A 21,545-nucleotide genomic window follows, 5' to 3' on the forward strand; every position below is an offset into this window, starting at 1 on the left:
GAAGAAGCTCCCTGTGGCAGTTTGCCTAGAACATGAACATTTAGACTTCACTCTTGGATCAACATTAGGCAGAAGTGACGACCTTCTTTTTGTTGTTGCTACAGTTATTTTCCCGAGAGAGAAAAGAAAAACATAATCTTCAAAAGCCTTACTCTTGTACTTCACTTTGTAGCAGACAATTTCTCAAGAGGTTGAATGCCTACCCTGACATCTCATATGTAATGGCTGATCAAGAAATATTTGCTGAATTGAAATTGGCTTTGTGTAAACTGCTTTTAAATTTCTGAAATTGGCTTCCATTGTGTGGTTTGAAAATTCCCTGCTCTCTTATTAGCACAGGTTGGAGAGGGAAAAAGCAATGAAATGTAACCCTACCATGAAGTTCTTTTTTTTTTTACAGTAAAATATTATCTTTATTATGTCTCAAGGACTTCTGTGTATTATTGTCAAATAATTATTTGACAAGTTCTTGTGATATTGAATAGGACTCAATCAGAGAAAACTTTTACCACAACAGAGAACAAACCATTCATTCAACAGGTATCTATCCATGCAAGTCCCAAGGTGGCTATAGCCATGAAATTAAAAGACGCCTGCTCCTTGGAAAAAAAAAGCTATGACAAACTTTGTGTATTAAAAAGCAGAGACGTCACGTTGCAGACAAGGTCTGTATAGTCAAAGCAATGGTTTTTCCAGTACTCATGTACATATGCGAGGGTTGCATCATAAAGAAGGCTGCACACCAAAGAATACTGATGCTTTTGAACTGTGGTATTGAAAAAGACTCTTGAGAGTCCCTTAGACAGCAAGGAGATCAAACCAGTCAATCCTAAAGGAATGCAAACCTGAATACTCATTGGAAGGACTGAAGCTGAAGCTGCAGCTCCAATACTTTGGCCACCTGATGCAAAGAGCTGACTCTTTGGAAAAGACCCTGATGCTAAGAAAGATTGAAGGCAGGAGGAGAAGGGGGTGACAGAGGATGAGATGGTTGGATGGCATCACTGACTCAATGGACATGAGTTTGAGCAAGCTCGAGGAGATGGTGAAGGACAGGGAAACCTGGTGTGCTGCAGTCCATGGGGTCGCAAAGAGTCAGACAGGACTTAGTGACTAAACAAGAAGGACAGAATTGGCTTACAAAGGGAGAGAGAGAGGCTAGATCCAGGTTAGACTAGAGGTAGAGACCACAGAACTCACTGCTGAGTTTATATATAACCAAAGCAGAATTAGAGAACAATCACAGACGACCACTACGTTTTGGCCATTAGCTGAGACTGAGAAGACCAGAGGCAGGTTTGGTGGAAAGATCAAGCTCCTTTTTCTTTCTGGACATGCTATATTTGAGATCCTATCAGGCATTGGATAAGGTGATGAGTCAGTTGGATTATATGAATTTGGGGTTTGGCAGGGAGCTGAGGTCAGAAACGAAAATTTAGAATACATTAACATATGGTTGGGGCTTCCCAGGTGGCTCAATAGTAAAGAATATACCTGTCAATGCAGGAGATGCAGGTTCGATCTCTGGATTGGGAAATGGTGGGAAATGGCAACTTGCTCCAGTATTCTTGTCTGAAAAATCCCATGGACAGAGGAGCCTGACTAAAGTCTAGGCAGTCACAAAGAGTCAGACGCAACTGAGCAACTGAGCACAGGCATGTGCACACGCATGCACACACACAACATATGGTTAGTATTTAAAACCCCGATACGCATTTCTCCTAACTAGGGCAAAGGATGTTTAGAGAATAGTAAAATGTTGTAAATAGGATTTGGATTTCCCAGAAGCTGTTGGCCAGACTTTCTCTTTTCCTAGTTATTACTTCATTCTGTTTGTAACCTTAGGATTTGAGAGTTCAGTAGAAATCGTATGAGGCAGGAGAGCTGGGGAAAGAACAGCCTTGCTACTATGCCACAAGACACACCTCATACATACAATGCTGGTTTTTTATCACAGTGTCTCTCTCCACACACCTCAGCTCTAAATCTGAGTCAGGGTCAAATGCAACTCAAATCACATATGGAACCAAGGGAGCTTAGGTTTTTGTAGCCTTTGCTGGCCAGAAAGACACACAAGCAGAGGCTGCAGGAGGTGCTGAGAGAGCCAATCTAGTGTCCGCCCCGCTGATCAGCAAAACATGGGCACTGGCTTTTAATGAGGCTTTAATTCTACAAGAGATTTGAAGAACACTTATTAGAAATTTGACATGCAGAAGTATTTTTTCCTTCTGGTGCACTACTGGGATGAAGCAGTTATAGAAAGCTGTGGCAAATTTCCCTTGGAAGCTATGAGCCAGTTTTCTAAATTAGACTTTAATTTGTTAATCAAAAACAAGAATTGACTGAAATTACTGGGAACCGAACTGGGAGATATAGTCAATGAAACGGGAAAAACACAGCAAGATCTGTTTACATTCTTGCCAAATGTATTCCTCGGTTTGGAAATTTGGAGTTTTTGTTTTTTTGTTTTTTTATGATGTTAATTTTGTTTGGGAATGCTTTTTAACTGGGAAACATTCTCATATTGTGGAAAGGGATTGGTCTTTATATCTTTGGAGGTGAGTGTGTTTATTGCTTTGTGTATATACAATTAATACAGAACGTGGGATTGAGAGGGCAAACTCATAAGTTCATTGCAGCATCATTCACAATAGCCAAGATGTGGAAATAACCCAAGTGTCCAGTGCTGGATGAATGGACAAAGAAAATGTGGTATGAAGATGCAATGGAGTAGTATTCAGCCCTAAGAAAGAAGGAAATCTTGCCATTTGCCACAATGTGAATTGACCCAGAGAGCATCACGCTAAGTGAAATAAGCCAGACAGGGAAAGACAAGTACTATATGACCTCACTTGTGAATGGAAACTAAAAAAGCCAAACTCATAGAAATAGCAAGTGGAATGGTGGTTGCCAAGGGCTGAGGGGTGGGGGGCATGGGAGATTCAGGACAAAGTGTACAAGATCTCTGGGATCTGGGAATCTAGTGCACAGCTCTAGGTGACTATAGATAATAATATTGTACTGTATACTTACAAGTTACTGAGAGAACAGAACTTTAATGTTCTTCCCACCCATAACAACAACAACAACAAAATTGTAATTTATGAGGTAAGGGATGTGTTTAACTAGCTCTATCATGGTAAACATTTCACATTATCATATTGTGATAATATGATATCACATTATGATATCATATCATTATGATATATAAATATGATATCACATATTTAAGGCATATTCACATTATGCCTTGCTGCTGCTGCTAACTCGCTTCAGTCATGTCTGACTCTGTGTGACCCCATAGATGGCAGCTTACACAAATTTAACATGTCAATTATATCTCAACAAAGTTAGAAGAACATCAGAAGTGCAAGTCTTGAATTTTTTTTTTGAACTTTTTTTCTTTTTTTTTAAATTTTATTTTATTTTTAAACTTTACATAATTGTATTAGTTTTGCCAAATATCAGAATGAATCCGCCACAGGTATACATGTGTTCCCCATCCTGAACCCTCCTCCCTCCTCCCTTCCCATACCATCCCTCTGGGTCGTCCCAGTGCACTAGCCCCAAGCATCCAGTATCGTGCATCGAACCTGGACTGGCATCTCGTTTCATACATGATATTTTACATGTTTCAATGCCATTCTCCCAAATCTTCCCACCCTCTCCCTCTCCCACAGAGTCCATAAGACTGTTCTATACATCAGTGTCTCTTTTGCTGTCTCGTACACAGGGTTATTGTTACCATCTTTCTAAATTCCATATATATGCGTTAGTATACTGTATTGGTGTTTTTCCTTCTGGCTTACTTCACTCTGTATAATAGGCTCCAGTTTCATCCACCTCATTAGAACTGATTCAAATGTATTCTTTTTAATGGCTGAGTAATACTCCATTGTGTATATGTACCACAGCTTTCTTATCCATTCATCTGCTGATGGACATCTAGGTTGCTTCCATGTCCTGGCTATTATAAACAGTGCTGTGATGAACATTGGGGTACACGTGTCTCTTTCCCTTCTGGTTTCCTCAGTGTGTATGCCCAGCAGTGGGATTGCTGGATCATAAGGCAGTTCTATTTCCAGTTTTTTAAGGAATATCCACACTGTTCTCCATAGAGGCTGTACTAGTTTGCATTCTCACTATCTGGCTCTATAAATGTAACCAATTCTGGAACACTTCAGTCAGGGGTTAAGAAATATGATTGTGTAATTAACACCTCAGTTAAGATGCTTTTGGTTTCAAATAACAGACAATCCATCTTACAATGAACTAAATCCTATGGGAAATTATTTGCTTATCAATGAAAAGTCTGGCAATAAGTCAGCAGAGTTTGATCAGGGCTCCAGCTTGATTTCTCCACAATTCTCTTAACTTTGTTCACCCAAGCCCCCTTTACTCACTGTCACAAAATGGTTGCAGCAGGCCCAGGTCTCACATCCATACACCACACTGTTACCAAGAAGGGCTTGCTTTTCCTTTTCAACTACTGAAAGGAAAGAGTCCTACAGATTTGGATCATTAAGATGCTAAGCTCATCCTTGAACCAATCATGGTGGAAGAAGAATGTATTCTTCATGTTATCTAGGCTCACTCCTGCAGATGATGATGGGAAGATGGTGGTGATGGCGGTGGAGGTACCGTAAAAACACATGACTACTTCACGATGAGGAAATACACAATGTTTGTGTGTATAAACCAAGACTCAATCCCACGTGCACTTTCTTTCCAATCTCTTGACAACTGCCTTTCCTAGATTGCACCCAGGATTAGTGGGATGCTCAGGGGGTGGAGCGTGGGTGGCAGTGTTGATTTGGCAGTTTTTAATGTCCATGCACATGAGGCACAAACTATAGGAGTGGGAGTGGAGAATATTTTTACAGGCTCCTACAAGCCAAAGCCTTCTGGAAGAATATTCTGAGGATACAGATATTTTGGCATTTAACAGTGACTCAGGAGTAAGTTTAATTAAGAATAATCAGTGAGGGGATGTTAATATTAGCAGTCTAAAATTAACCACACAAAAGCTGAAGAATCAAAGGATTGTCAGCTCTTTCAAAGGCAAAAACTAAACTGTATTTCTTTTGTCTCCCCAAAAGGAATTTACATGAAGCTTAATGGCTTTGTGATTCTATAAAGGCCTTGACTCTGCAGTGCCACCTGTTCAGGCTGCACTTTAGTGTCTTCTTACTAGGTACTTAACTTTCCCCATTCGATGGATAAAATCTATATGATGTAGGCTTTTTGCTTTATGAATGGCCAGATCTTGGGAAGAAACACAGATCTAAAATGTTATTGAAGTCTGGAAATTTGGAATAGTGGGGAATTTCTGGAATTCAAATGGCTTTATTTGTATTCTGCAGCACAGAATATGAAGGAGGCTGCTGCTGCTGCTGCTGCTAAGTCGCTTCAGTGGTGTCTGACTCTTCACGACCCCATGGACTGCAGCCTACCAGGCTCCTCTGTCCATGGGATTTTCCAGGCAAGAGGACTGGAGTGGGGTGCCATCGCCTTCTCCGACGAAGGAGGCTAGGGCCCCTGATTGACAAACATCAGAGACCTCAGCCCTCCTACTGGCTTCCCTCCTGCCCCGAGCCACACCCCTCTACCTTTTGTAATATGATATGGGTTGGAAGAGGATTGAAGGCAGTTGATGAAGAGGGTTTGGTACAGGGTGGGTGCCAATTTATGTAATCTTTTTGACGATATCCTTCTCTGAGTAAGGCTAGGATCAGAGCTCTGTGGGAATCATATTATTCTGACATGTCTATGCTGGCCTCTTCCTTTTCTACGTTACCCCAGGCCTGGAGGGCTCACAGCAATAGGAGCCCAGATACACCTCAACTTCCTCTTCTGCACTTTAAAATTCTAGTCCTGGCTTTCCCATCACTAGCTGTGAGACTCGAGGTGAATGACTTCACCTCTGTGATCTTTCTGTAAGACATGGTTAATGTTGCCCTACATTGTAGCACAGTCAGTTGGATCAAATTAGGGAGCATGGAGGCATTCTCTGCAAATTGTCAAGTTACACAATGGGAGAGAGTTATTTAGTCTCTCCAACACCAGCAATGGTCTGCAGTGTTTCAACCCTGCAGTCTTTCAATGTGCCTGAGGGTTTCTTTGTTGTGGTGGGAATTCTCATTGCAGTGATACAATTTGCTCATTCTAAAAAGCAAAGCACTAAGATGCTTCTACTTTATAAAATTAGATATAGGAGAAAAAGGCACATGCAAGTCTTTGAGCTGTTATCATCCAAGTAGAATAGCAGTCACATCTCTGATAACAGGGTTCTGACTCTAGCATTAGCATGGTTTCTGCGATTTCAGTGGCTCTAATGAGATGGACAGAAAGGATGCCTACTGTGAAATACGTAACAGGAGTCAGGAGACACGGAGTTTGATGGAAGGATATGAGGATATAGTTCCCCTTTGAGAGTAATTCTAAAACCTCATTATGGTTGGCCACAAAAGACATTTCAAGTCCTTCCTTACTCAAACTGCTTAAATGTAACATTTTAGTCTGCTGCAATCTTTTGTTTTGCATTAATCAGGGTTCCTGAAGAAAAAGAAAGTGAACCAGCTTCTCTATCTCCACCTTAAGGGGGATCACGTAGGCTGACTCTGATGCCCATTCAAAAGAGGAGGACGAGCTCATCTGGGAATGTGTGACTGTAATGGCATCAGTAAAAAGCTACGTTTAATCCCTGCAATCCTTGACTTTAAAACAGTCACACTGTGTGAGTCAGAAGACACAGCCCTGAGGAGGGATGGTGGCAAAGACAGAATTTCTTTTTTAAATACAATATATTTTTGTACAGAATCCTTCCATGAGTTCATCCTTAGCTCTGCTTTCCCTGAGGTTATTTCTTGTCCATCTCCCTTCCTGGATGTAAAACACTTGGTCTTCATATTACCATAGGCTTATGGGTTTTGGTGTGTGTTGGAATCCAACTCCTTTGAGTGTCCGTGGAAACAGAGAGGCACACAAGGCGGGCGATTGGAGGAATTATTATTACTGCTTTTTATTTTTGCCTCCTCTGCTGGACTATGCATGGAGTTGGGTGAGAAAAGAACTCTGGAGGTGAAAGGGCAGGCTGGATGTCCTTGCTTACCTAGCCCAGATCTACCAGAGCTGTAGCTGCTTCCCACCTCCAACCCTGACTTCAGAAGCCATTCTACCTCCCCATGAAAACTGCAACTCTAAATAAACATTGTTGAAGTGGTTTCTGTCTGAGACATTTCTATTTTCAGTACCCCATTCTTCTGCCTTCCAATATCCCCACAGCTGCCAGGGAGCAGGAAACATGGATTGATGCAGTGATGACTGATTAACCTCAAATCTACGTGATTTATAAATACTTGTGGAGCACATATCATGACAAAGAACTCACAGGAGGATGAAGAACCAGGAGGTGATGTGATCATAACAACCGACACCCAGTTGTAAACCTGACCTTACCAATGTGGAGGTGACAAGCGCCCTTGAATCCAGGTCATCAAGATGGATTCAAGGCTTGGCTCAGTTGCTTCACATTCCCAACACCTGATCATCCTCACTAAGGAACGGAGTTTCGGGAGGGCTGAGTGAGAATAGAAATGAGGCTCTTTGTAAAGCGGTCACATGTCCTATAACAATGAGGTTCTGTTTGGGCCTATAGCCCTTGGGATTTTAAAGATGGCCTTAATGGTCAAGAATAGTGTGCCAGAACCAAATAGACAGGCCCCTGTGCCTGGATCTCTGGATTCATGCAAAGTATCTCCAAGCAGTTTGGTCTTGAGGATTGAGTTGGGGAAACTGAGGCAATGTGATGCTCTCTTGTCCTTTCCTCTCAAATATAAAACCAACAAAATAAAGAATACTACCCCACCTTCTACACCTACCATGCGTCTCTCCACCTCTTACCACTAGGTATGTTGTTATTTAGTTGCTAAGTCATGTCCAGCTATTTTGCGACCCCATGAACTGTAGCCCACCAGGCTCCTCTGTCCATGGGATTTCCCAGGCAAGAATACTGGAGTGGATTGCCATTGCCTTCTCCAGTGAATCTTCCTGACCCAGAAACCAAGCCTGAGTCTCTTATAGCTCCTGCACTGGCAGGCAGATTCACCACTGAGCCACCCAGGAAGCCCAGCAATGATGACTGGTCCTACTTCTTTGCTATAGGGAAGCTCCATGCACACCTGAGGCATTGTGTTCACTGGTATCCCTCAACAAGTCCTGTCCCTGGTTCATGGGAGGTCTTCAGCAAACATTTGGTGAATTAAAGCTTCTTTAAATCTTGGAGGTTCTAAAGCTTTTGGTTTTCTTTTGTCTGTAGGTGGGATAATGATAGCACTCGGGCTGCCTATAGCTCTTCCGCAGCCCTGTCCCCCCTCCCTGACCCTCTGTCCACCTTCCTGTCTCTCTCTCATTGGTCCAAGCAAGGGCTCAGCTGGCTCTGCTGGTCTTGCTCCACTGTTTCCTTAGGCCCATGTTCTCTCTGCCGCCACAAGTGGGGTTTTGTGAAATGTAAATCTGATCATGTGTTCATTAAATCAACATTTACTGACTTCCTGTGCCTGCTAGCAACTATTCAGATTCTAAAGATCCCCTTGAACAACTTTCCATCACACGTGGAACTGCACGGTAACCAGGCTCCTCTCCTGGTTTCCTCCCCCATCTCAATGGCCGGCTTTTCAGCCACACCAGAGTCCTTCTCACTGCCTGAGAGCAGTGCTGACTCATCCCTTTCTTGATTTAGCTGTTCCCTCTGCAACGAAAACCCTTCCCTGCCTTGTTGGTCTGAAGAACTCCTATTTATCCTGTGACACCCAGCTACAGAGCTTTTCTGTAAAGGCCTCTCCGACTGCTTTTCCTACCCTAACCAGAATGATGACACCATTGTATCTTGCATATCCTGAATGCTACAGCTCTGCCAGCACATGCTTGTGTGTTACATCTGTGTATTGCACATACAGCATTGAATCATAGTGCTTTCCTTCCCTGGCCATCTCCCTGGCTGCAATGCCAGCCTCCTGAGGTCAGGCATTAGTTCTAGTGCATGCTGGCCTGCCCAGCACCTAGCGAGGGATGGAATACACATCTGCCCAAAGAATCACAGCAGAGGTGTAGCTTACGAGATCAGCTTTCCCCGTGGATCCTCCTCCTGTACCAGCCTCTAAACATCCTTTCTCAGGGTCTCATTCCCTTTTCACCCTAAGACTCTTTCCCTTGACAATCTCACCTAATCCTATGACTTTGAAGCATCTGTATATTGATAGGTGAAGTGAAAGTATTGGTCGCTCAATCCTGTCTGACTCTGCAACCCAGGGACTGCAGCCCACCAGACTCCTCTGTCCATGGGATTCTCCAGGCAAGAATGCAGGAGTGGGTAGCCATTCCCTTCTCCGTTGATAACCACCCCCCAAAAAAATTTATCTCTGCATCAAACCTTTCTTCGCAGTTCCTGCTCACTTCTCTGACTGTAGATCTAACTTATTATCTCTTCCTGGGTGTTTCCCAGACATCTCAACTATAATATCCAACAGCAAAGTTAATCTTTCCCTCAAATCCACTTATCCTATTTGTTAAATAAAACATCCAACTCTCTACTGTAAGTCAAGGCACCAAGACAAAGTCAGGAGCCATGACCTTGTCTTTGAAACTTCCTTCTCCTTTAACCCAACGTTCAACCCATTACCACATCTAGTTCATTCCACTTCTCTTACAGATCTTGATTCTTCCTCACTTTCTTCATCTCCACTGCTTTTCCCTCCCTCCTCTCTCCTGCGTGGCCCACTTTCCCAGCCTCATGACTGGAGTCTCTGCTACCATCTTGCTCCCCTGCTTCCCCACAAGGCAGGTAAACCAATTTAAAGGAAAATGCAAACAGCATCCCATCTTTCCTTGCTTAAAACTCTTCAGTACCTTTCCACTCACAAAGAGAGAAAATTCTTCTAAAAAAATCTTAGCACAATCTGCAAAACACTATCCCAATAGGTCTCTACCTTCCTCTCCTTTCTTGCACTCCTTACACCCTCACTTTGTAGGTTTCAAATATACAGGCTTTGGGCTTCCCAGGCGGTGCTAGTAGTAAAGAACCAGCCTGCCAATGCAGTAGACATACGAATTCGATCCCTGGGTTGGGAAGATCCCCTAGAGGAGGGCATGGCAACCCACTCCAGTATTCTTGCCTGGAAAATTCCATGGACAGAGGAGCTTGGCAGACCATAGTCCATGGGGTCGCAAATAGTTGGACACGACTGAAACAATTCAGCGCACGCGTACACACAGACACACACACATACAGATTTTACTTTTTGCTCTTAATTGGCCAGGAATCTCCATACCAAATGGAAGCAGACATATAATAGAGTTCAAATTCAGATTATATCAGTTATCAGGGGATGCTGAGATTCTCCTAATTAAATTATGGCTGCCAGTCATCACTCAAACTAAGGATATTGTTAATTAAGATACAAAACAATGTGATACATATGTATAACTGGGCACTACCTAACATGGGAAAGGAATATACCAACCTATTTATTTCAGTTAGAATTAACTGGGCTCATTTTGGATATAGTTTATCTTGGGGAAAAAATGGAATAGATTAAGTTACAATGGCTGTTCTAAGATAGATAATTTTTTTCTCTGATGCACACTAAAAAAAAAGATTATCACTTTTTTTCCCAGTCTCATTCAGAGAGTCTCCTGGCATCTGTATTATTATTCAAAATATATTATATATTGGGGAAGTTTGAATCTACATTTTAATAAGCTGCAAACCTAATTATATTTGCAAAACTGCCCCAAGGTCCTTACTCTACTTTTCAACAAAGTATTCAACCGGCTGAATGCTAGAAGCAAGACTTCACTTTACCAAAACTGTCTTATTCATGAATTCCACAAAAACAATTTATTCTCATATTTATCATCAGTAATAAATAAATCACATTGCTATCAAGATGCAAAGCACATTTTATGATACATTGCCTTTCTTTTTCATTGCATTTCTTTTATTACTTAGAGATTTCCCCCAGTGATAAGCCAAGATGATCTTCAAAACATGAATTGGAAAAGATAAGAGCCTTTGAAATATCATTTCCTTCTGCTGTGGAAAAGTTTCATCGCTGTAGTCAGTGTTTTAGTAATACAGGTAGAAAGTTGTTGTAGAGGCTTGGTCATTTCAAATCTAGTTCAGGGTCAGCAAAAACAAATCCCAAATGGTATGATTTTATTATCTTTGGAGGCAGTGTAGTGTGATGGGAAGGCTTTGGATGGTAGATTTAGAAAACCTAAGTTTGAATCACATGGCAGAATAAATTTGGGAAAATGACTTCTGAGCCTCAGGTTTCTCTGAAGAATATTCCATCTACTACAGGGGTTTGTTGTTTAGTCACTCAGCTGTGTCTGACTCTTTTGTGACCCCATGAACTGTAGCCAGGTTCCTCTGTCCATGGGATTTCCCAGGTAAGAATACTGGAGTAGGTTATCATTTCTTTCTCCAGGGGACCTTTCTGTCCCCAAAGATCAAATCCTTATTTCCCAAGTCTCCTGCATTAGTAGGAGAATTCTTTACCACTGAGCCACCAGGGAAGCCCCCACTGGGGAGGAATAAATGATCTTACTGTCAGTGTAGAGTTGGGCAGGTGACAAGGGTTAAAAACTGCAGTTTCAATGACTTGTAATAATGCAAATTTTCCTGTCCTCTCCTGACCTTATTTATTTGCAAAAGAAAATGCCAAACTTCAGAGTTTGTATCATTGGAGAGTTGCAGTTGATAAGGAGACTCGATTCCATTAATTTCCCAGAGCATGTGGGTTTCCTGGGAAAGTTGGGTTTATTTTGCGTTATGGTTCACTTGAAGGTCTAATGATTTTGACATTATTACTATTGTCAGTAATCTGGATTAACATACCCTGGTTGTCACAGAATTCTGGAATCACTGTGGACCTGTACAGATTCCATTTATAATTCCATTCTAAAGAGAGAGCATTTTGTGCAGCAATATGACTTCTAACCATTCTAGGGAGCAAACACTAGTTCATTCTTTTATTTAGTAATTTATTCAAATATTCACAGAGTGTGTACAACACACCACACACTGTTCTAAGCAAAGAGGAAACAGAAATGGTCAAAAATTCAAAAATCTCTGACCTCCATCAGGGAGGAACCATTCATACTTAATACATAAGTAAACCATACAGTCTGTGGATGGTGAGGGCCACTATGGAGACCAGAAGGCAGGGGAGGGTTCTACCAAGTGCCAGAGGAGGGTTGTTGAATTTTACATATGACAGTCAGGGATTTGCCTGATGGTCCAGTGCTTAAGAATCTGCCTTGCAAGGCAAGGGGTGCAGGGTCAATCCCTAGGTGGGGAACTAAGACTCCACCTGCTACAGTGCAACTAAGCCCATGTGTCATGACTAGAGAGTCTATGCACTGCAAGGAAAGATCCTGCATGAGACAACGAAGATCCTGCATGAGGCAACTAAGACCCAAAGCAGCCTATATGAATAAATAAATGTTTAAAAATATGGTGGTCAAGGAAGGTGTATTTGAGGAGGCAACACTAGCAAGAAAGCCACGTGGATTCCTATGGAAGGAATGTTCCAGGCAAAGGGAGGCCAAATGCAAAGGCTGAGGCATGGAAGCATGCTTGGGGATTAAGGAGTTAGGAGGAGCCTGGTGTGACTGGCACCAGAAGTCGTGGGCACCAGAAGGAGGCATCTGAGAGGCAGGGCCTTGAAAGCCATTGTAAAGATTTTGGCTTCTAATCTGAGCCAGAGATGAAGTCATCAGAGAGTTCTAAGCATAGGAATGATCTGATCCGAGTGCAGTAAGGGAATTTTTTTCAAAAGTTACCCTTTTCATGCAGCAGGAAGCATCCTGCCCCTACAGTTTCTGTAGCCCACCGTGGGAGAGGCTGGTCCCCAAGCTGGACTCCTCAAGGCTCAAGCATCTGATAAACCCTTGGGCTCCAAGTACATGTCACATAACTTATGACCCGTCCCAACATGAAGACTCCTTTGTTACAGCACAGGAGAATCTGGGGTGAATGCTACAGGTGTCGATTACACAGATCAGAGAGTATGTTCTAAAAATTCCTGAGAGATGGGAAACCTGAAACAGAGCACACAGGGGCAGAGAGAACAAACACCAACTCCCCACATCTCCCGCCTCCCCAGGCCCTGGCAGCCACCATCCTACTTTCTGTCTCTGGATCTGATGACCCTGGGAATCTCATTTGAGAGGAATCATATGATATTATCTTTTTATGTCTGGCATTTTACTCAGTGAAATGTATTCAGGTTTCATCCATTCTGTAGCATGTGCCAGAATTTCATTCCTTTTTATGGTTGAATAAAATGTTCCTCTGTATGGGTAGAGTTGGCTTCCCAGGCTGTGCTGGTGGTAAAGAACCTGCTTGCCATTGCAGGAGATAGAAGAGACATGGGTTCAATCCCTGGGTTGGGAAGATCCCCTGGAGGAGAATATCTGCTGTCAGAGCCCTGAGATTTAACTTTTCTGGTAGTGGTTGCCCCCCAAGAAGGGAGGGCCTTCTCTGGTGGCTCAGATGGTAAAGAATCTGCCTGTAATGAGGGCAAACCGGGTTTGATCCCTGCATTGGGAAGATCCTCTGGAGAAGGCAATGGCAATCCACTCCAGTATTCTTGTCTGGAGAATCCCATGGACAAAGGAGCCTGGTGGGCTACAGTCCGTAGAGTCTCACAGAAGTGACTTAGCACGCATGCACACACGCACACATGGGTATATCCTTCAGCACTGCATCACCATCTTGGATATCATCCCTATGGGTCACTGCAACTTCCTCAGACAATGATTTTGGGGGTGGGAGTTGGAGGAGGCAATTAGTTGGAGTCAAGGCAGAGGAGTTCCACTCTTTCCTTTCAGAGGATGGCTGGGATTGTGGGCAACTTTAGGAGGGTAGCATGTGAGAATGGGAGCTCTTGATGGCTTCTATTTCCTCTTGTAGGATGTTGTTGTTTAGTTGCTGAGTCATATCCAGCTCTTTTGTGACCCCTTGAACTGTAGCCCACCAGGCTCCTCTGTCCTTGAGCTTTCCCAGGCAATAGCACTGGAGTGGGTTGCCATTTCCTTCTCCAGGGAATCTTCCTGACCCAGTGATCAGACTCACATCTTCTGCATTGCAAGGCAGATTCTTTACCACTGTGCCACCCGGGAAACCCAACTTTGTAAGATGAGGGGGAATTTAATCTACATATAATGCATGAGGAGTTTGCAAGCCAACAACTTGCTGTGGGCAGTCCATCCCAATTCTATCTCCATCTCTGGTTCTAGCATTCATCTCTGGGTAGGAACAAAGTTACTACTCATGATACAGCTCTAAAAATATGAGATTGTGACTACATAGCTACTCAAAAGAAGTGAATATTACTCCTGCACCTAATGATTTATTGCTGATTTGGTCCTTATGGTAAAGTACTTTGTTGTTGTGTTACTTTAATATGTGTCTCAAGGTAACACAATGCTCCACAGCCAGCACCTTGGAGAGTTATTTGGTGTCAGTAATACAGAAGCACATCTCTCCTCTCCTCCATATATCTTCCAAAAAATCAGTTTCTTGACATTCTCAATTAGAGCCGAATTATACTGAAGAGAAAGCATGATGGGAGGAAAAAGAACTGGTGCCGTCAAAAGGCTCTCCTCTGGGAAAGGGGCTCGTGAGGCTGGTGGCTCTTGGTGGAGCCCCTAACACTCTCCAGAAAAGGGACAGGCAGGTTCCTACTATCTGCCCTTCCTATGAAGAGTTCTCTATTCAGAACCTGAGAAATAAAACCCAATGTATATAGTACACTGCCCCAGAGAACAAAGCTCTAAACCTCAAAGCAAATACAAAACAGAGATGAAGCCATCAGCAAACACCAGTAAAGATCATTCTTCAGTTACAACAGGTAGGTACAGAAGATTCGGTTAAGTCTGGATAGTAGAACTCTTTTAGTCTATTATTAGCCAGTTATAAGAGCTATCTGACCAGCCTCTTCGAACTGCTTGATGTAGTGGGTGCAATTTTTATGAACAAGCTTGAAAGCCTGTTCATCAGCCTATGTTCCCACATCATGTTTTAGGCTATTAAGCAATGAATTCATTAAGACCCACTGTCCATGTAGAAACATAGGTTATGAGATGGAAGTAATGGACACCCTTTTCAAAGTAAGGAGGCAGCAAGGAACTTTACAGGGAAGATACTGGGTTGTCTATAGAATTTAAGAAGATGAGCAACCAAGGCTTGGATAGTACAGGAACTAAGGTGCTTCTAAGGTCTCATTCCAAAAGTCTGTGGACTATGCTTGTTGGCCCTACCATTGATAGCACTCAGTTCCTACATCAGCATGTTCTCAGCTTAAGTGGTCTGCAGAAGCTAAGATGGTTGTACCCAACTCCATACCCCAGGTGAGAGAATCACATTCAACGGTTTTGAGTCAGGTGTCAACCCAGACCCCTAACTTTTGATGGGCCTCAGCCAAGAGTCTAAAGGAGACCCCATGCCAAGCAAGTAAATACTAAAAGATGTAAATCAAGATGAAAAGATAATAAAATGTTCTATCCTCCCAGGTTGAGTGGCATACCTTTCTAACAGTCTGGAAATCCAGATTGAAATTTACAAATTAGATTCCAGGGGGTGCTGGGCCCAGACGTAGGAGCACAAGAGAGTGTTGGCTGCTAACATGCAGCCTTCTCCTACTCCTGGCTTGTGGATACCCCAGTCTGCATATCCATGCTCCAAGAGCAGCCAGCACAAATACCTGCCTCTCTTACCATTTGGGTCTGGAGCTGGCAAATCTTATGTGGGCCCTGGAGGTGGGAAGGAGGCTGTTTGGGCATGGATTCCAAGGCTCTGGATTCCCAAAACAGTCCATGGAAAAAGGGTACACTTTGAGGAGGATGGAGATACAGTTGGAGGGGAGCCAGAGCAAGACACCCAGGGCAGATGATCCTCTCACCTAGCTAGTAGGATGTAATACTAGCTGTAATATCAGGAAATAGTATTACTTTGGTTACAGTTGGGTAATTATGGCTCATCTGATTGAAGAGCTAGTTGAACATGTCAAAGGCTAGGAAAGGAACATATATACATAAATACTTGGTTTACTGTATCCTAAACCAAAAGAGATCAACATTACCATGCTGTCCAGGAAAGGTGAAAATAAAATGGTTTCAGTAACACAATAAATCCTAAACAACTTATTTTCTTACTTCTGAAGTAAAAAACTGCTTATTCTTCTCCCAAAAATACCAGCAAAGGTTTCACTTTTAAAGGTCACGTAGACTGTCAGTACCAATCTTGTGGCTTTGTTCTACAAGATTTTTATTTCTGCTCAGGAAAACAAAACACAACAGCAGAACACAATTCAGGTTCAAAGTGTGCTAAGGTTTATTCCATTACTTTCCCCTTCTGGGCTCCTTAATAGGCATATCTGTGTGCAACTGAGATCTTCAGGACCTTACATGACTGATTCTCTACATGCAGTTGTAATTTCCTATTTTCTGACCTCAATTTCCACTGCTGAAATTGAATAGTATGACACCAAGAGAATGAAAAAAAAAAGGCACAGGAACAGATCTCTCAAGAAACAGGATAAGTATCTCCAGATATTGGGACTGAAAAGATGGAAAATACAGTTTGTACAAAGCTGTTTTGAAAATATTTTTAAAATTAAAAAGAAGTCCTTTAAAATTAATCATATATACCCATGGTTTCTCACTGCCTAAATAATGAGTCTAAATTCATTAACATTTTTATTGTTCGTCTCTTCTTGCTTCTTTATAGCCTTGCATGTACACTTTTTTCTATGGGTCTGTTTTTATTTACCATTCTTGTTTGAGAATCGTCAGTGGGGCCCGATTTGCTACAGCAGTGATTTTCAAGGATACAGGCAATACAGTTTGAGTATGAGCTTTAGACTCCAGAAAGACCTGGGCTTGAGGTCCAGTTATTCCACTGACAGAATGATTCTAGACAAGTTATTTAACTTTTCTAGTCTCTAGTTTCCTCGTCTGTGAAATGGGAGTAAGAGTGCCTCTCTTATTAGATTGCAGTAGATATTAGATGAATTAATACAGGCACGGCCATAAGGCAGTGCCTGGAAAATATGAACGCTTTCACAGGTAATTAATAAAATACATGTGTCCTTTTAGGCTTTGTGGTCCTCTGCCATCCCTAGAGACTCATCTCTTGTTGTTTCCAGTCTTACAGCTTATGTTTCAGAACCACTGAACTACCTTGAGTTTTGCAAACATGCTAAACATGGCTTCTGTGTTGGGTGGCAGATTCATGTTCTTCCCAGGCAGGAACACAACCTCTTCAGTTCCCCCCTTTGCCTAGGAACAAGTAACAGTTCCCTCCTTAGGGCTAGTTCTACATGTACTCTCCTGCTACACTTTCTCAGTATAGAGGATTGTAAGCCCTTGCTTGGTGAGGAGAGTCACAGAAGTAAGCAAAACATGTCCAGAAAGTCCTCCAAAGTAAGGTGTTACCCATTCCCTCAGAAAAACAGGTCCAAGGAGACCTTGGGGATTGGTGACAGAGGGAAAAGACGGTCACTCTCTACAATGGAGGAAAGACAGTCTCTTCAATAAGAGTATTGGGAGAACTGGACAGATACTTGTAAAAAAATGAAATTAGAACATTCTTTAACATCATGCACAAAAATTAACTCCAAATGGATGAAAGACCTACATGTAAGGCTGGGCACTATAAAATTAGTAGATGAAAACATAGGCAGAACATTCTGACACAAATAGCAACAATATCTTTTTTGAGCTGTCTCCTAGAATAATGGAAACTTTTATTTAATGTAAATTAAGCAACTGGGACCTAATTAAACTCAAAAAATTCTGCACAGCAAAGGAAATCATAAGTAAAAAGACAACCCACAGAATGGGAGAAAATAATCGCAAATGATGAGACTGACAAGGGATTAGCTTCCAAAATTTACAAACAGTTCATGTGGCTCCCTATCAAAATAACAAAAAACCCAATCAAAACATGGGTGGAAGATCTAAATAGACATTTATCTAAAAAAGACATACAGTTGGCCAAAAAGCATGTGAAAAGATGCTTAACATCCTTAATTAGAGAAAAACAAATCAAAACTACAATGTGATATGACCTAACACCAGTGAGAATGGCCATAGTCCAAAAATCTACAAACAACAAACGCTGGATAGGGTGTGGAGAAAAGGGAACCCTCCTACACCATTGGTGGGAATGTAAATTGGTACATCCACTGTGGAGAACAGTTTGGAGGTCCTTTAAAATGCTAAAACTAGAGCAACCATGTGACCTAGCAATCCCACTCCTGGGCATATATCTGGGAAAAACATGTTTCAAAATTACACATGCACTCCAAGGTTCATCAGAGCACTATTTACAATAGCCAACACATGGAAGTGACCGATATGTCCATCAACAGAGGAATGGATAAAGTAGATGTGGTACATATATACCATGTAATATTACTCAGCCATTGAAAAGACTGGAAGAATGCCATTTGCAGCGACATGGATGGAGCTGGAGATCATCGTACTAAGTGAAGTGAGTCAGACAGAGACAGCTATCCTATGATATCACTTCTGTGAAGAATCTAAAAAAATTGATAGACATGAACTTACTTACCGAACAGAAACAGATTCACAGACTTAGAGAATGAATTTATGCTTACCAGCGGGGAAGGGTGGGAGAGATGAATAGATTGGGAATTTAGGATTGACATGTACACACTGCTGTATTGAAAAAAGATAATCGACGAGGACTTACTGTATAGCGCATGGAATTCTGCTCAGTAGTCTTTAATAATCCATAAGGTAAAAGGATTTGAAAGAGAATATATATATATATAACTGAATCACTTTGCTATACATCTTAAACTAACACACCATTGTTAATCAACTATGTTTTAATATAAAAAAAACAAAAACAAAAAAAAACCAGAGGGTTACTCTTACCAGTGGAGGGCTCCGGTAGTGGTCAGTAAAGCGGGGCAGAGGGAGACATGACTTGGGGCCCTATAGCCTTAGTACCTGGACAGAAAGTCCCCCCTTGGCTCCTCCTTGTTATTGGTGATTAGAAGAAGGAAGCATTTGGGGTCAGTGGTCCAAAGAGAGGCAAGTCTTTGAAAAGCTTTTTACTTCAGAGCCCAGAACAGCAGCATGGTTAGGCTGGTGCTGGGGGGCCTCTGTGCTACTCTGATCGGGGATATGGGTTGCCTAGTGATAGGACTGTGAGGCTTGTCACTTATGACACTGTGGCCCTGGGTGAAGCCTTGCTACTGGGGGCAGTGGCAGAAAGGGAAGGGCCAAGTTCAGGTTCATGTCCATCTCTGGCACACACACATACAAGAACAGGAAATCGCTTTTGTTGCCACATATTGGTAAAATAGTTTCTCAAAGTAATTTCAATAGCCTCAAATGAATTAATCTATATTCTCTATTCACAACAGTTCCTAGAGCCATAAAAATGAATTTACACCCAATAAAAGGCTTTGGCATCACAGCTCCTCATCTGTTGTCCATTAGTTACACACACACAGGCAATTCTAAAGTACTTTGCTAGTGTGAAAGAATTGCTTCAATTAAAATGAGTTAAACAATGTCTCTAAATTATAACAGGAATTACATTTGACCTTTAACAACACGAGTTGGAACTGAGTCCACTTTATGCAGATTTTTTTTGTTTCAATAAATAGGTACCACATCATCTGTGATTGCCTGGTTGAATCCATAGATGTGGGACCAGGAATCTGGAGGGCAAGCGGTAAAGTTATATGTAAAGTCTGGACTGGATGGGCCCTTCATCCCTGTATTGTTCAAGGGTCAATTGTATTTTTATTGGGTTGGCCTAAAAGTTCATTCAGGTTTTCCTGTAACATCTTACCACCATTCTTCCCAATAGAGCAATAGCTCCTCTCTAGTTACTTAGTATTTAAAAATAATATATTACAGCGAAAAACAGCATATCCCACTGAAGTTATGTTCTATTAGGAGAAATGGATACCTGTTGGAAGGTATGATATTGATTTACTTCGGAAGTCCTTCTGGAGATTTAGGATTACAAAATCTCCCATTATTCAGTCATTCAAAAGACATTTCTAAGTGCCTCCTTGGCACCCAACAATACAACATGTTTTAAGTATGCAACAATGAAGCACGTAATTTAGAGAGGAAACTGACATGCAAATACACAATGACATGATGATATGTTTGTGGAAGTGGAGTACCATGGGAGCACCGGAATCCTCCTGAAAGGAAAGTTTCTTAACAGAGGCAGTCTTTGAGCTGAGGCTAGAACAACAGGTAACTGCTCCTTTGTAGGTAGATGGCGAGGAGAAGGTATAGGTTAGGGAGGTCATGGAGGAAGGAGCACTTCAATGTTAGTGGAAGGATGCACTGGAGGTGGGTCCTGGAGAACAAGTGCGGTGAAGGTGAGGTGAAAGTTGCTCAGTCGTGGCCGACTCTTTGTGACCCCATGGACTGTACAGTCCATGGAATTCTCCAGGCCGGAATACTGGAGTGGGTAGCCATTTCCTTCTCCAGGGAAAACCTGTTTAGATGTCAATAAGCTTTCTTCCCCCAGACAAAGATATATTGCCGAAGTCATCTAGAAAATCACCTAGGAAAGATGCTCTGAATTATGACCTGATTTATTCCAGTGCTAATTGCAATTGACTGTTCACACTATCACAGTTTTAAGTAAGTGCGTTTATTACTAGAGGCTGAAAATAGTCCCCAACAAGAGGATTGTTCTAAGTGTGGCAATATATAACTGTAAAGAAACAACTCATTATTGTTTCAGAATTTTCTTCGTATGCAGACTAAAGAGAGGAAAAGGTGAGTTTAAAAAAAATAGTCAGATGGTTAATTTAATCAAATTATACACATATCTCTATAGACAAATATGGTCTTTCCAGAACTCATCCCAGGAGTAAGAAATAAACAAAATCATCTCCCAGTTGCCAAGGGCAATATTATAGAATCTGTGCTGAGGTAACATAATTCAAGAACTTATTTACATTTAATTTAGAGATAATTCTAATAATTAGTAATCTAACTTCTTAGCTAATAACTTCCTTCCTGCCCTCTCCTTTTCTCTTCATTTCCTCCTTTCCTTCCTTCCTTCCCTCTTTTCCTCATTGGGTATCTATAATGACCTATTACCATGCTAGAATAATAACAAGAGTAGACATTCAAAAGGGAGTGAAGAGTTTACTATAGACCTTTGGTGCTTCTTGCTTGTAATAGATATAACTAAGAGCCAAAAAGGATATAAGATACCAAAACTGACGTAAGGACAAGAGACAGCATCTGGGAGCTATATAACATGGAAGCCAGGAGACCACAGCACTTCAGTGCCTCCAAATAACTGACACTGACTATAGTCCGTCTTGGTTATAAAAGGTCAAGTATTTGCCTATGTTCAGTTAGGGCGTGTTATAGTTTAGAATGATTTCCTGCTAGAATAGTTAATGTAAAAACATTGATGTTCATGTTGCTCCCAGCTCCTTTAAAACTAGTCTATATAG

General features: G+C 41.8%; 1 protein-coding gene and 1 long non-coding RNA gene across 5 annotated transcripts in view; one reads left to right on the forward strand and one right to left on the reverse strand.

The window, feature by feature from the left end:
* Positions 1 to 21,545, reverse strand: part of CPA6 (carboxypeptidase A6) — a 297,362-nt gene that overhangs the window by 176,837 nt on the left and 98,980 nt on the right. The window lies entirely within an intron of this gene.
* LOC139186908 (uncharacterized) overlaps positions 1 to 21,545 on the forward strand; it is a 314,423-nt gene that overhangs the window by 174,301 nt on the left and 118,577 nt on the right. For 3 of the 4 annotated variants that reach the window (XR_011570592.1, XR_011570591.1, XR_011570593.1), the window contains one exon: positions 5,364 to 7,222. The exons of the other annotated variant lie outside the window; for it this stretch is intronic. This is a non-coding gene — a long non-coding RNA (uncharacterized lncRNA). Of the gene's footprint in view, positions 1 to 5,363; positions 7,223 to 21,545 lie in introns of those variants that run through there. 4 annotated transcript variants of the gene reach the window in all.

Source organism: Bos indicus, chromosome 14 (genome assembly GCF_029378745.1).
Source record: "Bos indicus isolate NIAB-ARS_2022 breed Sahiwal x Tharparkar chromosome 14, NIAB-ARS_B.indTharparkar_mat_pri_1.0, whole genome shotgun sequence".
Classification (NCBI taxonomy): domain Eukaryota; kingdom Metazoa; phylum Chordata; class Mammalia; order Artiodactyla; family Bovidae; genus Bos; species Bos indicus.